Here is a 21,106-nt window from a genome sequence, read left to right on the forward strand (position 1 = left end):
AACATTACTTGGAGCATAAAGGCCTCTATACACATCAGTGCATTGTTGGCCCAACCTGCTGAGAACACTTATTTGTATGGGGAGCTCCCTTCTCTCCCCCAACAGAAATGAATATTTTTGACGGATCCTTTTGTTTTCCTGGGAGATGAGCCACCACTAGAGGTGTCTGGCAGTGGCTTTCTCTGCTCTCCCCATAGAATACAAAAATACATTCATCCAAGCTGAATGTGCATGTGTATTGGGAAGCCAGGAGAGATATGCAGTGAGCCCCTGAGGTGTCAGTGCTGAGGATAGTGGCCCTGATGAGATGAGGTGTTATGCTGTACTCCCTCAGGCCGTTGGTCCTTGTGTTAGGTGCAGTAAAGAGGTTGTATAAGGAATTATGTCAGAAGAAGTGCAAAATAGAAGTTCTAGTACATCCAGCAGTAGTTTGTACACAGTGCAATATATGCTATTGTGCTGATGTCTCTTTCCAGAACTTATGGCTTACAGATGAAAGCTGGCACTTGTGACTTTAGGTATCCACTGTATAATGCAGACTTTTTTGAGTTGGCTTAGTCTGGATGTGGTCTAAGGTGATGGGTGTCTGAACCATAGTCCCACATGCAGCAAACCTGGAAATGTATGATTGTTGGTCACTCTCCTGACTGTAATTCCGTAGCCTTTCAGAATATATGAAGTCTCTTGAAGCAGGAGCAATAGGACATGCTTACTCAATACCCACTGTCCTAGTTAGCACTTCCCTTCCCTGGCAAGAAATAGGACCAGCCAACTTTTTCCAGGAGGGAAGGAATGGAGTGGTTATCCCCATTCCTGATGCCAACCATACTGAACCAAACATTTGCAGATGCCCCTTTACTGGGGAAGTGCAGATATCTGTTGGCCGAATAATTGTTATTGAGCCAACTATTAAATGTGTATTCCCAGTTTGAGTCACATATCATAGAATTCTAGTGCTGTATACATGTTTTAAATAAGGTGCAATAAAAAAAAGAGAAAACATGGATTGCACATCCACATGCTATGTATTAATATATTGTTTATAGCACAACTCACATTGCTTCTAAGCATAATTCATAGTATACAATTCCATAATCTACTAACTGTACACAAGGCCATTTGTATATGTTTTGATCCAAATCCATAAGCCTTCTCACCACATAAAGGTTGACTCTTTTGGTTGGATACCTACTCTGCAGCACAGTGCCAGCAGGCAGCATCATCCAGCAGTCCAAGAGTACCCCTGCTGTCAAACTAATCCCCCTAGACACTGGGTCTTCCAACACACAGGTACAGCACCACAGCAACCATACAGTATAGCACCATGTGAACAGATGTCAAAAGATTACCCTTCCTTGTGGTCTCAGGAAATACACTGAGACCATAGTAATATAACATAGTATATAAGGCCGAAAAAAGACATCTGTCCATCCAGTTCGGCCTGTTATCCTGCAAGTTGATCCAGAGGAAGGCAAAAAAAATAACTGTGAGGTAGAAGCCAATTTTCCCCACTTAAGGGTAAAAAAATTCCTTCCCAAATCCAATCAGGCAATCAGATAACTCCCTGGATCAACGACCCCTCTCTAGTGGCTATAGCCTGTAATATTATTACGCTCCAGAAATACATCCAGACCCTTCTTGAACTCTTTTAGTGAACTCACCATCACCACCTCCTCAGATAGAGAGTTCCATCGTCTCACTGCTCTTACCGTAAAGAATGCTTTTCTATGTTTGTGTACAAACCTTCTTTCATCCAGACGCAGAGGATGCCCCCTTGTCACAGTCACAGTCCTGGGGATAAATAGATGACGGGATAGATCTCTGTACTGACCCCTGATATATTTATACATATTAATTAGATCTCCCTGTCTTTTTTCTAAAGTAAATAACCCCGATTTTGATAATCTTTCAGGATACTATAGTTGCCCCATTCCAGTAATTACTTTAGTTGCCCTCCTCTGAACCCTCTCCAGCCCTGCTATGTCTGCCTTGCTCACAGGAGCCCAGAACTGTACTCCTCCTATTCTCCCCAGGTGTTTGTGATTAGCAGGAGACTGCATAATGGTTAATAAATGCCTACATACTAGTCTCAATTATAATTCCTGAAAGCACATGGACAGGCACATTTCTGACATCTGTTCAGATGGTACGGTACTGCGTGGTTGCTGTTGCTTCTATGGCCATGATATTGTGGGGGCCAGTGCCAAGGGGGCTTAGTCTGACACCAGAGGTGCTGATGGACTGCTGGGTCATGCCTCCTGTGGGTGCTGTGTTGCAGCAGAGGTAGTCACCGTTTAGTACTGTCCCAAATTAGAGTAGGTACCCAATCAAGAGGCATGTATTTTGATCAAAACATATTAAAAAGTCTTGTGTACAGTTTATTAATTATGGTGTTATATACTATTTATTATGCTGAGAGGCAATATATCAATCCATAGCATGTGGCTGTGCGATCCATGTTTTCTATTTTCTTTTTTTTTTTTTTAACGGTGAAAAAAAGACTAAGAAAACGGTATTGTATAAAACACTTGTATGTGCTGAGGTTTTAAGTTCTGTAGAAGGAAGCCTTATGGATATATTTACCAAGACTGGTGTTTCATGCCCATGTCCATTAACGTAGCATACTCTTTTGCATCTTGGGCTTTCAATTTACAGCAGCTATGGGTTGGAGTAGATTTCAGCTATCATTTATGCCAATTTTTGTTGTAAATTATACTCTCCCCTCCAATGTACCCTGCCTACTTTTTTAAATAGTGATGTGATCAACAGAAAAAAGGTGCAACTTTTTGCATAAAATTATATTTGCACAATAATCAGTCACTTTTGTATGCCACAGAACTGGCGTACACCATTGATAAATTCCCCCAGTTGTGTTCCACTCCAGATATAAGGTTCACCTCACTTCAATCGGAGCTGAGGTGCAGTAACCCAGCCTGGCCACTACCATGGCCACTTGGAACTGAGTTATGCTTCCTGTTGCAATCAAAATACTCGTTCCAGCACTGGAGGCTGCAGAGAATAGATGATCGGTGGGGGTTCAGGGTGTTGGACCCTCACCAATTTGACACGAGCCTGAAAAATTATTTTAAAGTTTGACATTCTATCAGTATTTTACTTTCGGTGAGTAATTATTTTTTATTGTTTTCATCATGATGAGAAGTGCTATAGCTACAGTATAACCATGAATTACAATAAACTGGCCCCATATTATGAGAACAATGGTAGTCATACCATTTGCACTGGTACAGTATTGTAACCACAACAGTAAATTACATCAGATTTTGAGTAGAAATAAAAACGGTTCCAAATTGTTATTTCTCAGACAGAGAAAGTCTGTAATTCTGCTTGTTTTACCAGCATGTAAAATTAACATGTCACACATGGATGATTTTTACTGAGACTGCCACTTTTCGCTCAACAATTTCTTTGCCTTACACCAAGCCTAAGTAAAGCCTTCAAAATTAATTTGCTGTCATGGAAAGACCTTCAAGTTTAAGCTGCCTTTTTATTCTTGCTTTCAGAGACTGCAGCAATATACAGCCAAAATACAGCAAATGTTCCAGATTAATGCCAAGAAAGCGATTATTGGATGTGCTGTAAACAACATAAGCATATGTATAAATGTTAAAAATATATTTCTTACTGTGAGAGATACATGAAATGATACTACAATGGATTTCTCCTAAAGATAAATCTGAAAATGTTTTTGAATTTGCATGGAAATTTAGAAGATTTGATTAAACTCTTCTATGTTCTCCAATATAGTCAATTTGAATGTTGCCCATATTGTAATCCTGAACAGAGATAACATTTCTGAATACAATATGAAAATGAACCTCTAGCAACATGATAGGCTTGTGGTACAATTTGTGAACTATTATACTGTACTTTTATACATCTTCCTATACCCATAGTTTGGATTAATGAAATTGTCACCTAAAAGAAGATAAATGGGATTCTTGTTCTTCACCATTCAATTGATCATAACCAAATTAAAGATGAGCAAATAGATTCTGAACAAACCTAATTCATCCAATTTTTTTTGTGATTGTTTTTTGGATAAATGAGAGCTAGAGCGAAAAAGTATTCATACCCCTTGAACTTTTTCACATTACACCTACAAAATGATACATGGTTTTCAATTTTTTTTATTTAAGTGTGGCATGCATTTCTATTCAGACCCCTGTACTCTGATACCCCTAACAAAAATCCAGTGTGAGCAATGGCCTTCAGAAGTCACCTAATTAGTAAATAGAGTCCAACTATGTATAATTTGTTCTCAGTATAACTATAGCTGTTCCGTGAAGGCTTCAAAGGTTTCTTAGTGAACATTAGTGATAAAAAAGCATCATGAAAACAATGACACATCAGGCAGGTCAGTGAACAAATTGTGAAGAAGTAGCAGGTTAGATTATAAAAAAATATCCAAAGCTCTGGACCTATCACAGAGCACTGTTCAATCCATCATCCAAAAATGGAGAGAGTATGGCATAACTGGAAACCTACCAAGACGTGGCCGTCCACCTAAACTGACAACCCATTTAAGTAAAGCACTAGAGAAGCAACCAAGATACCCATAGTCACTCTGGAGGAGCTGCAGAGGTGTATAGCTCAGGTGGGAGAATCTTTCCACAGGACAACTATTAGCTGTGTACTCCACAAATCTGGGCTTTATGGAAGTGACACAAAGAAAGCCATTTTTGAATGAAAGAAATACATTAGAAGTTCAGTTTGCAGTTTGCCACAAGCCATGTAGGGGACACAGCAAACATGTGGAAGAATGTGCTCTGATCAGTGTGAGGAATATGGATTATTATTTTATGTCAGCCATGTTCCCACAACAAAGGAGAGAAACAAAACGAGCGGCACTCACCGATTTGTAGAAAGGTATGCTTTAATCCAAAGCAGGAGTGGGGTACATGGAGTGCAAACACAGCATCAAGCAACAGCCGTTTCGCGCATGTATGCGCTTCTTCTGGCTTTCCACCATTGACAGGGGTCACGGCACCTATAAGTGTGCACAGGAAGCTGCATCATCGCAGTAATTACTTACTTAGTCAACACCTGAGGTTCAACAACGAACGACAGGGATTGTTAATCGAAGGCGGGACCCCTTCACTGGTGTAGTAAAGTGCATGTGAAAATACATAACCAATAAAAACAATATAAGTACGTAAATACAATTAATACAAGAATGCTTCATTACAGAAATACACTCATATCTATTTTTTCATTTAATCCCAAAGGACCCATTGCGTCTGTGCGTAGGATCCACCTCGTTTCTCTTCTCAGAAGCTCCCTCTCCCTATCACCACCTCTCTCAGTGCGATTAACTATTTCAAGACCGGCAAAGGTTAATACGCTGGGATTTCCGTTATGTGCCCTGTTCACATGATCTATTAACCGCGGGACCCCCTTCCTTGTTTTTAGGGAATTTAGGTGTTCGCGGAATCTTTCATATAAACAGCGGATGGTTTTTCCGATGTAGAAGCGTCCGCATCTACATAAAATAATATAAACCACAAATTTGCTGCGGCAGGTAATAAGTGGAAAAACTTTATGTACTATCCCTGCAACAGAGATCACTTGCAATTGGGAATTAAAGCTGCAGAAGGAACAACTTCTGCAACTCCTATTCCCTTTTGGTCTCTGTTCAGACAGCCATGTGAGGCGTTTTTTTCTGTAATGACTGGTTACTACTTGATCGCGTATTGTAGGACACCTTCTAAACGCTATCACTGGTTTTGTATCTTTAAATTGTTTTAGTGATTCATCCCTCACTAGGGTGTTCCAGTTTTTTCCTATGACCTGTTTTATTTTCTCGGCCATGGGGCTGAATTTAAAGGAGAAAGCAAAGGGTGGGGGGGGGGAAGGTGTCCTACAATATGCGATCAAGTAGTAACCAGTCATTACAGAAAAAAACGCCTCACATGGCTGTCTGAACAGAGACCAAAAGGGAATAGGAGTTGCAGAAGTTGTTCCTTCTGCAGCTTTAATTCCCAATTGCAAGTGATCTCTGTTGCAGGGATAGTACATAAAGTTTTTCCACTTATTACCTGCCGCAGCAAATTTGTGGTTTATATTATTTTATGTAGATGCGGACGCTTCTACATCGGAAAAACCATCCGCTGTTTATATGAAAGATTCCGCAAACACCTAAATTCCCTAAAAACAGGGAAGGGGGTCCCGCGGTTAATAGTTCATGTGAACAGGGCACATAACGGAAATCCCAGAGTATTAACCTTTGCTGGTCTTGAAATAGTTAATCGCACTGAGAGAGGTGGTGATAGGGAGAGGAAGCTTCTGAGAAGAGAAACGAGGTGGATACTACGCACAGACGCAATGGGTCCTTTGGGATTAAATGAAAAAATAGATATGAGTGTATTTCTGTAATGAAGCATTCTTGTATTAATTGTATTTACGTACTTATATTGTTTTTATTGGTTATGTATTTGCACATGCACTTTACACCAGTGAAGAGGTCCCGCCTTCAATTAACAATCCCTGTCGTTCATTGTTGAACCTCAGGTGTTGACTAAGTAAGTAATTACTGCGATGATGCGGCTTCCTGTGCACACTTATAGGTGCCGTGACCCCTGTCAATTGTGGAAAGCCAGAAGAAGCGCATACACACGCGAAACGGCTGTTGCTTGATGCTGTGTTTGCACTCCATGCACCCCCCTCCTGCTTTGGATTAAAGCATACCTTTCTACAAATCGGTGAGTGCCGCTCGTTTTGTTTCTCTCCTTTGAAGATTATTTTGCATACGCACTGCTGCTACAGGCTGAGCACCACCGCAAGGCATCACTCCTTGGTAATTATTTCCCAAAGAACATAGGTTTGGTGTAGTGCCACTGATTTATCTTTTCTACAGTTTCACATGTTCCCACAACAGCCATCAGCTGTCAGATAGCAGAGGTAGTGAACTCCACAGGAGGGCCCTGCTTCAAAGCCCAGCGATCTGGCAGAGAACTTCTTGCAGGCCACCTTTGTTTACAATTTTTCACCTCCATTCAGCCAGCCAGGAACCCAGCTAATGGAACAGGAAAGACCTCTATGAAGGGGGTCTATAGGCCAGTGCCCAGTTCAGTCACCATTATCAGACATATTGGAGCCGGCAGTTCATATGGAATTATGAATCGCCAGTTCATCACAGGCATAAACCCGATATATATTTGTGTCCCTGTAGCCACAATGAACAGGCCCGTGGTCGTAGTTTGGTGGTGGGAGGCCAGCGAAGGGAGATATATTTATCACCCCACAGAAACCACATAACGGTACCATGCTTGGACTCTACTGGTAGCCAGAACCCAGGCGGATCCATTGGTCCCAGAACCCCCTCCCTGCGACATTCTGGTCTGGAGCCATGAGCCCTAATCGGTTTTGTGTCTCATGTACTGCCAGCCCAGCAGAGGGCGGGTGGACCCCTCCCAGAGGCCGGGAAGGGAGGGGCGGCTACAGGTTAAAAAGCTTGTGCCAGCAAGCGGGCGTGTCTTTTCTCTGAAGGAGGGTCACATCGTGCCACGTTTTTAAAGGGATCTGCAACCTGCTGGAATCAGTGCCCTCCATGTGACTACAGCAATGAACTCATCACCACCCAAAGGACTCCTATACTTGTAAACTGACTTTTGTTCTGTTTAATCCTGTTTGTACCAAGCCATCTGTATTTGTAACCTCAGACCACTGTATATATTCTTTGTGTGTATAGTGTTATTTCTGGTGAGCCCCTAAGGCGATTAAATATATAATTTAATCTTGCGCTGTCTTGTATCTCGATCACAAATCGCCACGTCCGTGTTTCGGTCTAGTTATACACTACTGCGGGTTGGTTTCTTACCCTATATAATCCCGTTAGCGGACTGGGCTTATATCAAACAAGTAACTGGTGGCAGTCTTTCTGGGCTGAGAATGCCCTGTTTCACTGGGGCAGTGAAAAGGCTCTATCAGCTTGTTGCTAGAGTTGAGCGGACACCTGGATGTTCAGGTTTGGCAGGTTCGGCCGACCCCGAACCCCATTGAAGTCAATAGGGACCCGAACTTTTGGGCAATAAAATGGCTCTAAATTAGTCCTGGAAAGAACTAGAGGGCTGCAAAAGGCATCAAATGTGCTTAAGAGCATGGCAACTGTTTTGCCAACAAATGTGGATAGGGAAATGACTTAAAATAACATAAAATACAGAAAAATTTAAAATAACAATCTGGATCTAGGAGTAGGAGGTTGAGGAGGCGGTGGATGGGTGGATGTGGCGGTGTAGGTTCACGTGGCAGTGTAGGTAGAAGCGGCGGTGAAGGAGGAATAGGTAGCCAACACTGATTTGTGTTATTTTTTATTTTTACATTGGGGTATCCCCCAAAATAATGGGACATATAACAAAATAAAACTAAGAATAAGTGCACTTGAGTACAAGAATGGATGGTTAAGGCTGGTATAAATGTCTATTCTGCACAAGGTACGGACAAGTCCTGTGGGATCCATGCCTGGTTCATTTTAATAAACATAAGCTTGTCCACATTGGCTGTGGCCTGTGATAATGCTCTCTGCTGTACTAAACACACGTTCACACTATACACTGGCTGCAGGGCAGATCAGCACCTCCAAAGCTGACAAAGCTTTTCCACATTTGGGCCATGCTAACCCTGCCTTCTCAGGTGCTGGCGGTGCCCCAGCTGCATGGCGACCTCTTCCTCCTCCTCTGCCTTCGCCTTGTGCTTCCACTGTGCCCCGCTTCAGGTGGGAATGCTATCATCAGCGTGCGCTTGTAGTCGTGCATCTTCCGATCAGTAACAGATGTTTTCACAAAATTTAGTTCCCTGTCACCCAGACACAGCAGGGGTTCATTCACGGCAAAAGGGGGTTCATGTCACCCAGCAATACAACAGAGGATTTTGAGAGATTTACTGTCACCCAGGCACAGCAGGGGTTCATTCACGGCAAAAGAGGGTTCATGCCACCCAGCAATACAACAGAGGATTTTGACAGATTTAGGCCCCTGTCACCCAGGCACAGCAGGGGTTCATTCACGGAAAAAGGGGGTACATGTCACCCAGCAATAGAACAGAGGATTTTGATAGATTTAGGCCCCTGTCAGCAATGCAGAGCAGGGGTTCATTCCCAGCAAAAGGGGGTTCATGTCACCCAGCAATACAACAGAGGATTTTGAGAGATTTAGGCCTCTGTCACCCAGGCACAGCAGGGGTTCATTCACGGCAAAAGAGGGTTCATGCCACCCAGCAATACAACAGAGGATTTTGAGAGATTTAGGCCCCTGTCAGCAATGCAGAGCAGGGGTTCATTCACGGCAAAAGGGGGTACATGTCACCCAGCAATAGAACAGAGGATTTTGATAGATTTAGGCCCCTGTCACCCAGGCACAGCAGGGGTTCATTCACGGCAAAAGGGGGTACATGTCACCCAGCAATAGAACAGAGGATTTTGAGAGATTTAGGTCCCTGTCAGCAATGCAGAACAGGGGTTCATTCACAGCAAAAGGGGGTACAAGTCACCCAGCAATAGAACAGAGGATTTTGAGAGATTTAGGCCCCTGTCACCCAGGCACAGCAGGGGTTCATTCACGGCAAAAGGGGGTATATGTCACCCAGCAATAGAACAGAGGATTTTGAGAGATTTAGGCCCCTGTCACCCAGGCACAGCAGGGGTTTATTCACAGCAAAAGTGGGTACATGTCACCCAGCAATAGAACAGAGGATTTTGAGAGATTTAGGCCCCTGTCACCCAGGCACAGCAGGGGTTCATTCACGGCAAAAGGGGGAATCATGTCACCCAGCAATACAACAGAGGATTTTGAGAGATTTAGGCCTCTGTCAGCAATGCAGAGCAGGGGTTCATTCACGGCAAAAGGGGGTACATGTCACCCAGCTATAGAACAGAGGATTTTGAAAGATTTAGGCCACTGTCACCCAGGCACAGCAGGGGTTAATTCACGGCAAAAGGGGGTTCATGTCACCCAGCAATACAACAGAAGATTTTGAGAGATTTAGGCCCGTGTCAGCAATGCAGAGCAGGGGTTCATTCCCAGCAAAAGGGGGTTCATGTCACCCAGCAATAGAACAGAAGATTTTGAGAGATTTAGGCCTCTGTCACCCAGGCACAGCAGGGGTTCATTCATGGCAAAAGGGGGTACATCTCACCCAGCAATAGAACAGAGGATTTTGAGAGATTTAGGCCCCTGTCACCCAGGCACAGCAGGGGTTCATTCACGGCAAAAGGGGGTTCATGTCACCCAGCAATAAAACAGAGGATTTTAAGAGATTTAGGCCGCTGTCACCCAGGCACAGCAGGGGTTCATTCTCGGCAAAAGGGGGGTTCATGTCACCCAGCAATAGAACAGAGGATTTTGAGAGATTTAGGCTCCTGTCACCCAGGCACAGCAGGGGTTTGTATACGCCAAAAATGGTAAAATGTCACCCGACAATTGAAAATAAGAATTTTTTCAATTTAGGGCACTAGAATTGCCACCTTTTTTTTTATTAAAATGGCTCTAAAATAGTCCTTGAAAAGGCTAGAGGGATGTAAAAGGCAGTAAAATGTGCTTAAGAGCATGGCAACTGCTCTGCAAACAAATGTGGATAGGGAAATAACTTAAAATGAAATAAAATAACTAAAAAATAACAAATTATTAACCTGCAACTCAGAGAAGGAGGTGGATATGGAGTCGAAGGTTGAGGAGACGGTGAATGTGGTGTTGTAGGTGGAGGCAGCAATGAAGGAGGAACAGGTAGCCACCAATGTTTTTTTATTTTTTTTATTGGGGTAGGTAGCCCCCAAAATATTGGGACAAATAAAAAAAAGAAAACAAAGAATCATTGCACTTGACTTGAGTACAAGAATGTATGTTTGATGGTGGTATAAATGTCTATTCTGCACAAGGTACAGACAAGTCTTGTGGGATCCAAGCCTGGTTTATTTTAATGAACGTGAGCTTGTCCACGTTGGCTGTGGACAGGCGGCTGCGTCTGTCTGTAATTACGCCTCCTGCTGTGCTAAATACATGTTCAGAGAGTACACTGGCTGCAGGGCAGGGCAGCACCTCCAAGGCATACAGGGCAAGCTCTGGCCATGTGGACAATTTGGAGACCCAGAAGTTGAATGGGGCAGAACTATCAGTCAGTACGTGTAGTCGTGTGCACAGGTACTGTTCCACCATGTTGATCAAATGCTGCCTCCTGCTAACACGCTCCATGTCAGCAGTTGGGGCCGGTTGTTGCGGCGAGGTGACAAAGCTTTTCCACATGTCGGCCATGCTAACCCTGCCCTCTGAGGTGCTGGCACTGACACATCTGCATTGGCGACCTCTTCCTCCTGCCCTGCCTTCGCCTTGTGCTTCCACTTGTCCCCCGGCGTCAGTCGGGAATGCTCTCAGGAGCGCGTCTACCAGCGTGCGCCTGTAGTCGCGCATCTTCCGATCACGCTCCAGTGAGGGAATTAAAGACGGCACATTGTCTTTGTAATGGGGATCCAGCAGGGTGGCCACCCAGTAGTTAGCACACGTTAAAATGTGGGCAACTCTGCAGTCGTTGCGCAGGCACTGCAGCATGTAGTCGCTCATGTGTGCCAGGCTGCCCAGAGGTAAGGACAAGCTGTCCTCTGTGGGAGGCGTATAGTCTGCGTCCTCCGTATCCCCCCAGCCACGCACCAGTGATGGGCCCGAGCTGCGTTGGGTGCCACCCAGCTGTGAACATGCTTCTTCCCCATCCTCCTCCTCCTCATCATCCTCCTTGTCCTCCAGTAGTGGGTCCTCGCTGGCCAAATTTGTACCTGGCCTCTGCTGTTGCAAAAATCCTCAGTCACTTCTAAAAGACTGGCCTGAAAGTGTTAGAGATGCCCCTTCTTCCTCCTCCTCGTCCTGGGCCACATCCTCTTCCATCATCGCCCTAAGTGTTTTCTCAAGGAGACATAGAAGTGGTATTGTAACACTGATAACGGCGTCATCGCCACTGGCCATGTTGGTGGAGTACTCGAAACAGCCCAACAGGGCACACAGGTCTCGCATGGAGGCCCAGTCATTGGTGGTGAAGTGGTGCTGTTCCGCAGTGCGACTCACCCAGGCGTGCTGCAGCTGAAACTCCACTATGGCCTGCTGCTGCTCGCACAGTCTCTCCAGCATGTGCAAGGTGGAGTTCCACCTGGTGGGCGGGAAGGCCGAAGTTACGCTGCAGCGCTGACAGGCAAGCAGCAGCAGGGTGAGAACGCCAAAAGCGCTCACAGACGGCCCGCACTTTATGCAGCAGCTCAGACATGTCGGGGTAATTGTGAATAAATATCTGCATTACCAAATTCAGCACATGCGCCAGGCAAGGGATGTGCGTCAAACCGGCTAGTCCCAGAGCTGCAACGAGATTTCGCCCATTATCGCACACCACCAGGCCGGGCTTGAGGCCCACTGGCAGCAACCACTCATCAGTCTGTTATTCTATACCCCGCCACAACTCCTGCGCAGTGTGGGGCCTGTCCCCCAAACACATCTGTTTCAGAACGACCTGCTGACGTTTACCCCTGGCTGTGCTGAAGTTGGTGGTGAAGGTCTGTCGCTGACCGGATGAGGAGGTGGAAGAAGAGGAGGAGAAAGCCGAGTAGGAAGAGGAGGCAACAGGAGGCAAAAAATGATGACCTGCGATCCTTGGCGGCAGAAGGACGTGCGCCACACAGCTCTCCGCCTGGGGCCCAGCCGCCACTACATTTACCCAGTGTGCAGTTGGGAGATATAGCATCCCTGGCCGTGCTTACTGGTCCACGTATCTGTGGTTAGCTGGACCTTGCCACAGATGGCGTTGCGCAGTGCACACTTGATTTTATCCGATATTTGGTTGTGCAGGGAGGGCACGGCACTCCTGGAGAAGTAGTGGCGGCTAGGAACGATGTACTGTCAGACAGCAAGCGACATGAGCTGTTTGAAGCTGTCCGTCTCCACCAGCCTGAATGACAGCATTTCAAAGGCCAGCAGTTTAGAAATGCTGGCATTCAAGGCCAAGGATCGAGGGTGGCTAGGTGGGAATTTATGCTTTCTCTCAAAGGTTTGTAAGATGGAGAGCTGAACGCTTCCGTGTGACATGGTGGAGATGCTTGGTAACGGAGGTGGTGTTGTTGGTCGCACATCCTCTGTTTGCTGGGTGGCAGGTGCCAACGTTCCTCCAGAGGCGGAGGAAGAGGCCGAGGCAGCAGCAGAAGAGGGAGCAGAAGGGGCCTGAGCCCTTTCTTGGTTTTGAAGGTGCTTACTCCACTGCAGCCCGTGTCTCGCATGTAGATGCCTGGTCATGCAAGGTGCTAAGGTTCAGAACGTTCAGAACGTTAATGCCTCGCTTCAGGCTCTGATGGCACAGCGTGGAAACCACTCGCGTCTTGTCGTCAGCACATTGTGTGAAGAAGTGCCATGCCAGGGAACTCCTTGAAGCTGCCTTTGGTGTGCTCGGTCCCTGGTGACGGTGGCCAGTAGCAGGCAAACTGTTTTGGCGATGGCTGCTCTGCTTTTGCACCCTGCTCCCGCTTTTGCTACGCTGTTAGCTCGGTCTCACCACTGCCTCTTCCTCCGAACTCTGAAAGTCAGTGGCACGACCTTCATTCCATGTGGGGTCTAGGACCTCCTCGTCCCCTGCATCGTCTTCCACCCAGTCTTCCTCCCTGACCTCCTTTTCGGTCTGCACACTGCAGAAAGACGCAGCAGATGGCACCTGTGTTTCATCATCATCAGAGACGTGCTGAGGTGGTATTCCCATGTCCTCATCAGGAAACATAAGTGGTTGTGCGTCAGTGCATTCTATGTCTTCCACCCCTGGGGAAGGGCTAGGTGGATGCCCTTGGGAAACCCTGCCAGCAGAGTCTTCAAACAGCATAAGAGACTGCTGCATGACTTGAGGCTCAGACAGGTTCCCCGATATGCAAGGAGGTGATGTGACAGACTGATGGCATGGGTTTCAGGCGCCACCTGTGCGCTTTCTGCAGAAGACTGGGTGGGAGATAATGTGAACGTGCTGGGTCCACTGTCGGCCACCTAATTGACTAGCGCCTGTACTTGCTCAGGCCTTACCATCCTTAGAACAGCATTAGGCCCGACCAAATATCGCTGTAGATTCTGGCGGCTACTGGGACCTGAGGTAGTAGGTTCAGTAAGACGTGTAGCTATGGCAGAACGGCCACGTCCTCTCCCTGCACCAAAGGCTCCACCAACACCACCACCACGACCATGACCGCGTCCCTTATTAGATGTTTGCCTCATAGTTAGCGTTCACAAAGCAAAGTAAAAAGTGGTTAAGTCTGTTAAAAAAATGAACTGCCAATAAAAACCCTGATGTAGGGTATTGCATTCAATTTTTTTTTTTTAAAACTCTATATGACAGCGGTATTTGTGACCTAAATGTGACACTCATTTATGCACGTCTTATCCCAGATGTGCAGTATATCAGAGGCTTTTTCCACCCCAGTAAGAAAAAAGCTGTATTTCTGGCCTTAATGTGACAATCACTTATGCACGTGTAATCACAGATGTGCAGTATATCAGAGGGTTTTTTCACCCCTGTAAGAAAAAAGCTGTATTTCTGGCCTTAATGTGACAATCACTTATGCACGTGTAATCACAGATGTGTAGTATATCAGAGTTTTTTTTTCACCCCAGTAAGAAAAAAGCTGTATTTCTGTTCTAAATGTTACAATCACTTATGCACGTTTAATCATCGATGTGCAGTATATCAGAGGGTTTTTTCACCCTAACCAAAAAGCTGTATTTCTGTCCTAAATGTGACAGTGACTTATGCATGTGTAATCACAGATGTGCAGTATATTAGAGGCTTTCTTCACCCCAGTAACCAAAAAGCTGTATTTCTTTCCTAAATGTGACAGTGACTTATGCATGTGTAATCACAGATGTGCAGTATATCAGAGGGTTTTTTCACCCCAGTAAGAAAAAAGCTGTATTTCTGTCCTAAATGTGACAGTGACTTATGCATGTGTAATCACAGATGTGCAGTATATTAGAGGCTTTTTTCACCCCAGTAACCAAAAAGCTGTATTTCTTTCCTAAATGTGATAGTGACTTATGCATGTGTAATCACAGATGTGCAGTATATTAGAGGATTTTTTCACCCTAACCAAAAAGCTGTATTTCTGTCCTAAATGTGACAGTCACATATGCTTGTCTAATCCCAGATGTGCAGTATATTAGAGGGTTTTTTCACCCCAGTAAGAAAAAAGCTGTGTTTATGGCCTTAATGTGACAATCACTTATGCACATGTAATCACAGATGTGCAGTATATCAGAGGGTTTTTTCACCCCAGTAAACCTAAGCAGGATTTCTGGCCTTAATGTGACAATCACTTATGCATGTGTAATCACAGATGTGCAGTATATCAGAGGTTTTTTTTCACCCCAGTAAGAAAAAAGCTGTATTTCTGGCCTTAATGTGACAATCACTTATGCACATGTAATCACATATGTGCAGTATATCAGAGGGTTTTTTCACCCCAGTAAGAAAAAAGCTGTATTTCTGTCCCTAATGTGACAATCACTTATGCACGTGTAATCACAGATGTGCAGTATATCAGAGGGTTTTTTCACCCCAGTATGCCAAAGCAGGATTTCTGTCACAGTCATTACCTCTGGCTGTGACCTTCCGTCCTTGCTCGTTCGGCGCTCCTCGCTGAAGTTCTGTTTCTGTGTGTCATTTGTGGTTCTTTATGGGTTAACTCCCCTGTGTGCCTATTAGGAGTTAATCCTCTGTCTGCTCCATGGGTGTGGTCTCTCTGCTGCCCCCATGGAACCTGTATATAAGGCTGAGGTTTCCTCAGTTCTGGGTCAGCTCTCCTGGTGTGTGTTGTCTGTCCTGTTCCTGGTTTGTACTCTCTCCCATGCTGCTGACCCATGGGATCTGTGTCTGTCTGTCTGTGCTCTGTGAGTTTCCCTACTTGTTCATTTGCGTCCTTTTTCCTGTCCTTTTCTGTCTTTCTGTTCTGCCAGTTATGTTTTAGTTACTTTGTGTTTATTCTGATGTCTGTGTTCAGCAAGCCTTTGCAGTAGAGTGGCATGACAAGGCCATGCAGTTTACTACTGGTGGAGCAAGTCCTTCTCTGCTCATTGCCACTCCTGTTCCCTTGCGTGAACTCCTGTTTGTATTATTAGTTGCCCTGTTTTGTATTCATATGTCTGTGTTCAGCAAGCCTTTGCAGCAGAGTGGCATGACAAGGCCATGCAGTTTACTACTGGTGGAGCAAGTCCTTCTCTGCTCATTGCCACTCCTGCTCCCTTGCATGAACTCCTGCTTGTGTTATTATTTGCCCTGTTTTGTATTTACCTGTCTGTTATGTTTGTCTATGTGCCATCGGTACCTTCTGGTACCTGTTGTCCATTCGCTCCTGCTGTCACTGTCTAGGTCACGCTCCAGAGTGGACCCTGGCAACTTCCTGCGGCTAAGTCTAACCCTACCATCTAGGGCTCTAGTGAAAACCAGGAGTTGCTTAGCTACGCCCCTCTGGAGTATTACTAGACAGTGGCGCAGTGGGGGTTTTCTCCCACTGTGCTGACGGTTCATAGAGCTCATGTTTTATCTGTGCTGCTTTCCATGTTTCTGTTTGTGCAATAAACTCTGATGTGTCTGTACCTGATTTCTGTTTATTGCTTGACGACGCGGTGGTCTCTCCTGGGACCTCCAACTCGTGACAATTTCTGTCCTTAATGTGACAATCACTTATGCACGTGTAATCACAGATGTGCAGTATATCAGAGGGTTTTTTCACCCTAACTAAAAAGCTGTATTTCTGTCCTAAATGTGACAGTGACTTATGCATGTGTAATAACAGATGTGCAGTATATCAGAGGGTTTTTTCACCCCAGTAAGAAAAAAGCTGTATTTCTGTCCTAAATGTGACAGCGACATATGCACGTGTAATCACAGATGTGCAGTATATCAGAGGGTTTTTTCACCCTAACCAAAAAGCTGTATTTCTGTCCTAAATGTGACAGTGACTTATGCACATGTAATCACAGATGTGTAGTATATCAGAGGGTTTTTTCACCCCAGTGATAAAAAAGCTGTATTTCTGGCCTTAATGTGATAATCACTTATGCACGTGTAGTCACAGATGTGCAGTATATCAGAGGTTTTTTTTTCACCCCAGTAAGAAAAAAGCTGTATTTCTGGCCTTAATGTGACATTCATTTATGCACGTGTAATCACAGATGTGTAGTATATCAGAGGGTTTTTTCACCCCAGTAAGAAAAAAGCTGTATTTCTGGCCTTAATGTGACAATCACTTATGCACGTGTAATCAGAGATGTGCAGTATGACAGAGGGTTTTTTCACCCCAGTATGCCAAAGCAGGATTTCTGGCCTTAATGTGACAATCACTTATGCACGTTTAATCACAGATGTGCAGTATATCAGAGGGTTTTTTCATCCTAACCTAAAAGCTGTATTTCTGTCCTAAATGTGACAGTGACTTATGCACGTGTAATAACAGATGTGCAGTATATTAGAGGCTTTTTTCACCCCAGTATGCCAAAGCAGGATTTCTGGCCTTAATGTGACAATCACTTATGCTCGTGTAATCACAGATGTGCAGTATATCAGAGGGTTTTTTCACCCCAATAAGAAAAAAGCTGTATTTCTGGCCTTAATGTGACAATCATTTATGCACGTGTAATCACAGATGTGTAGTATATCAGAGGGTTTTTTCACCCCAGTAATCAAAAGCTGTATTTCTGTCCTAAATGTGACAGTGACTTATGCACGTGTAATCACAGATGTGCAGTATATTAGTGGATTTTTTCACCCTAACCAAAAAGCTGTATTTCTGTCCTAAATGTGACAGTGACTTATGCACGTGTAATCCCAGATGTGCAGTATATTAGAGGGTTTTTTCACCCCAGTATGCCAAAGCTGTATTTCTGGACTTGCAGATAGCCTATGCTGGTGCACTATCGTTGCATAAAATGGCTGCCGATCAGGTATTGATATTGATGAAATAAAGAAAAAAAATTCGTTTTCAGCAGTAGTTGGCTCAGGGCAGGCTTAAAAAAATTGTGCACTGCACCCACAAAACACTTTTTCTGTAGATCGCTGAGTACATAAACCAGTTCTTGATAAGATCGCTCCCTGATCTCTTCCTCACAGCAGCTGCAGCCTCTCCCTACACTAATCCGAGCAGAGTGACGGGCGGCGCTAAGTGACTCCAGCTTAAATTGAGGCTGGGTCACATGCTGCAGTTGGCCAATCACAGCCATGCCAATAGTAGGCATGGCTGTGATGGCCTTTTGGGGCAAGTAGTATGACGCTTGTTGATTGGCTGCTTTGCAGCCTTTCAAAAAGCGCCATAAAAATCGCCGAACACCGAACCCGAACTTTTACATAAATGTTCGGGTCCGGGTGCTGAAAAACCTAAAGTTTGGTACGAACCTGAACTTTACAGTTCGGGTTCGCTCAACTTTACTTGTTGCCTCTCTGTGCCCGTGTGGACAGGAGGAATCTGTGAAAACTGTACCAAGACTGACCTTACCCACTACCCCAGGAGGGTGTAATGTCACGCCTTGGTAACCAGTGACCCCATACCGTATCTTGTGAGCTCGACGTAGTTGACGTCTGACATCAGTCAGGGTGCAGTATTTATCACAGTCAAATAAGACCAAAATTAAACTTTTTGTCTTAAAGGCAAAACACTATGTGTGATGGAAAGCTAACACTGCACATCACCTTGAACACACCATCCCCCACCGTGAAACATGTTAGTGGCAGCATCATGATATGCAGATGATTTTCTTCAGAAGGGCAGGGAAGCTGATTAGAGTTGATAAAATGATGGATGGAGCTAAATATAGGGGAATCCTGTAGGAAACACTTTTATAGGCTGCAAGAGACTTGATACTGGCCGGGACGTTTATCTTCCAGCAGTACAATGACCCTAAACATACAGCCAGAGCTATAATGTAATGGTTTAGATCAAAGCATATTCATGTGTTAGAATGGCCCAGTCAAAGTCCAGACCTAAATCCCATTGAGAATCTGTGACAAGACTTGAAAATTGATGTTTACAGACTGTCTATCTAATCTACTGTATATTCAAATTAGCTTTCACATGCCTATCTGATTCCAACAGATATAATTAGCAGATGTGCTAATTTACATATATTTTCCCATAAACCTAGAGGAATGCTGACTGGCTTACGATACTCCTCATGCATACTCAGTTACCTCCATAAGAAGAGATTTTACCACAAACGAGGCCTCTCAGGCAACCAAACAAGGTTAGCTCTGTTAAAGGGTTGTTAACCAGAAAAAGCTGGATTCCTGGTATGAGACAGTTTTTCATTCCTTTTAGAAAGGACACTAGCTTGCATGTCTCTTTTCTAGAGAAGCAGTATGTGGAGATGCAAAATAGATAAAAATCTTACTGTGGAAAAAGAACTGATTGAACAGTCTGAGACAACCCCCAAAACTTAGTATATAAAATTAGGGAAAACGAAACGCATAAGGAGACATGTATAAATATACATACTATAGATGAACAAATCAATTCTATCAATATAGAATTCATCCTGAACTTTTCTCCCCAAAAATTGGATTTTAACAAACCCAAGTATATGGCAATTCAGCTTTTTTTCCCTCCAAAAGGATTAACAACAGCATAACATTCCAGTCATTGCTCACCCTTTTAAACTAAATCTTGAAAAGTTCGCTTATCTCTGGATAGGGAATGCTGCTTCATTAGCTGCAAGTACTACCTTTAAGTACTACATTAAGTACAGTGTAGAGATATTGCAGGAGATAGTCAGGAGGTAGGCTGGAAGGTGGAAACAATACAAAAAAAAGGTAAGATTTGTTTGATTTAAATAAAAAAAAAAAAAAAATTCTCCTCTTTAAAATGGCAGACTTGGTTCAGTGCAGGAATTGTTGTGCATTTATTTCATGTTCCACTCTTTGGAGATTCGGATGCTGTCAGATCTGTAGACAGTTCTCCTTACTGCAGCAGGAAATATCATTTTTGAAATCTGAGATATTTAAATTATCTGTTAAACAAACTCCAGCTAGGACTGCTGCAATGCCACTGCCACAGAGGACCCCCAGAAATGGCAGATGGGTTACTGTAGGTTCTGAAAGACTTAGAGTGGTGGATAGAAGACATGTCCCACAGTCGGTGGTTCTCCATAATTCATTTGCAGCACTCTCAGAATGTAAGGACAACATGGATATGGACTCAAGCACAGAGGGTGAGAAACCATCAACTCCTATGTCTAATGTATGCAAGACTGCAGCCAAGGACAAAAAAGATAAAGTGAAGTCTCAAAGGAAGCAGCTGTTGCTGGGTGATTCAATCATAAGAAGTGTGGAGCTTAAAGAAAATGGTTTTGTGAGATGTCTCCCTGGGGCTACTGCTAGAAGAGATAGAAGTATTATTAATATTGTTAAGCAAGCAAAGCAGGAAGGGGACGTGGATGTTCTTGTCCATCTAGGGACAAATGACCTGGCTTGCAATGAACTGTCAGAGGTGAAAAAATCTTTTATCACACTTGGTAATGTCGTACAGGATTTTGCATCCACCATTTCATTTTCTGAAGTTCTGCCTGTGCATAATGTTCAGAATGATAGGCAGAGGCGCATAAAGGAGTTCAACATATGGCTTGGTAAATGGTGTCAAGAGCAAGGATTTGGCTTTGTTTCTCATGATAGCTCTACTTGGAATAGAAAGGAACTGTACAAAAAAGATGGTTTGCATCTTTCTCTCAAAGGAACAAATGTACTTAGTGAACAACTCCAAGAATTTGCGGAAGAGTATTTAAACTAGGAAGGGGGGGCAAAAGAGTGAAAATAAAAGAGTCCAATTGCCCCCCGAAACAATGCCAGTACAGGTCAGAAGCACAGAGGTTAAGAAATTATAAGCTCAGAGTCCTGTCTACAAATGCTCGCAGTTTAGGTAAAAAAATCAATGAACTTGGGTCAATAATGGCATCTGAGAATGTAGATTTAGTGGCTGTTACAGAGACATGGTTTAATGAAAGAAATGACTGGGACATAACCATACCAGGGTACTCTTTATACAGAAGAGACAGAGAAGGCAAGAAATGAGGAGGAGTGGCCCTGTATGTGAAAGATAGCATTAAATCTAACC

General features: G+C 44.2%; 1 long non-coding RNA gene across 1 annotated transcript; it reads right to left on the bottom strand.

The window, feature by feature from the left end:
• Window positions 1-7,804: 7,804 nt before the first annotated feature.
• LOC120991875 lies at window positions 7,805-18,470 on the bottom strand. Its single transcript, XR_005776846.1, has 3 exons — window positions 18,434-18,470; window positions 12,843-12,846; window positions 7,805-7,938 (listed from the first exon to the last, which is right to left on the bottom strand). It is a non-coding gene; the product is annotated as an uncharacterized LOC120991875 (long non-coding RNA).
• Window positions 18,471-21,106: the final 2,636 nt, after the last annotated feature.

This window comes from Bufo bufo, chromosome 2, assembly GCF_905171765.1.
Source record: "Bufo bufo chromosome 2, aBufBuf1.1, whole genome shotgun sequence".
Classification (NCBI taxonomy): domain Eukaryota; kingdom Metazoa; phylum Chordata; class Amphibia; order Anura; family Bufonidae; genus Bufo; species Bufo bufo.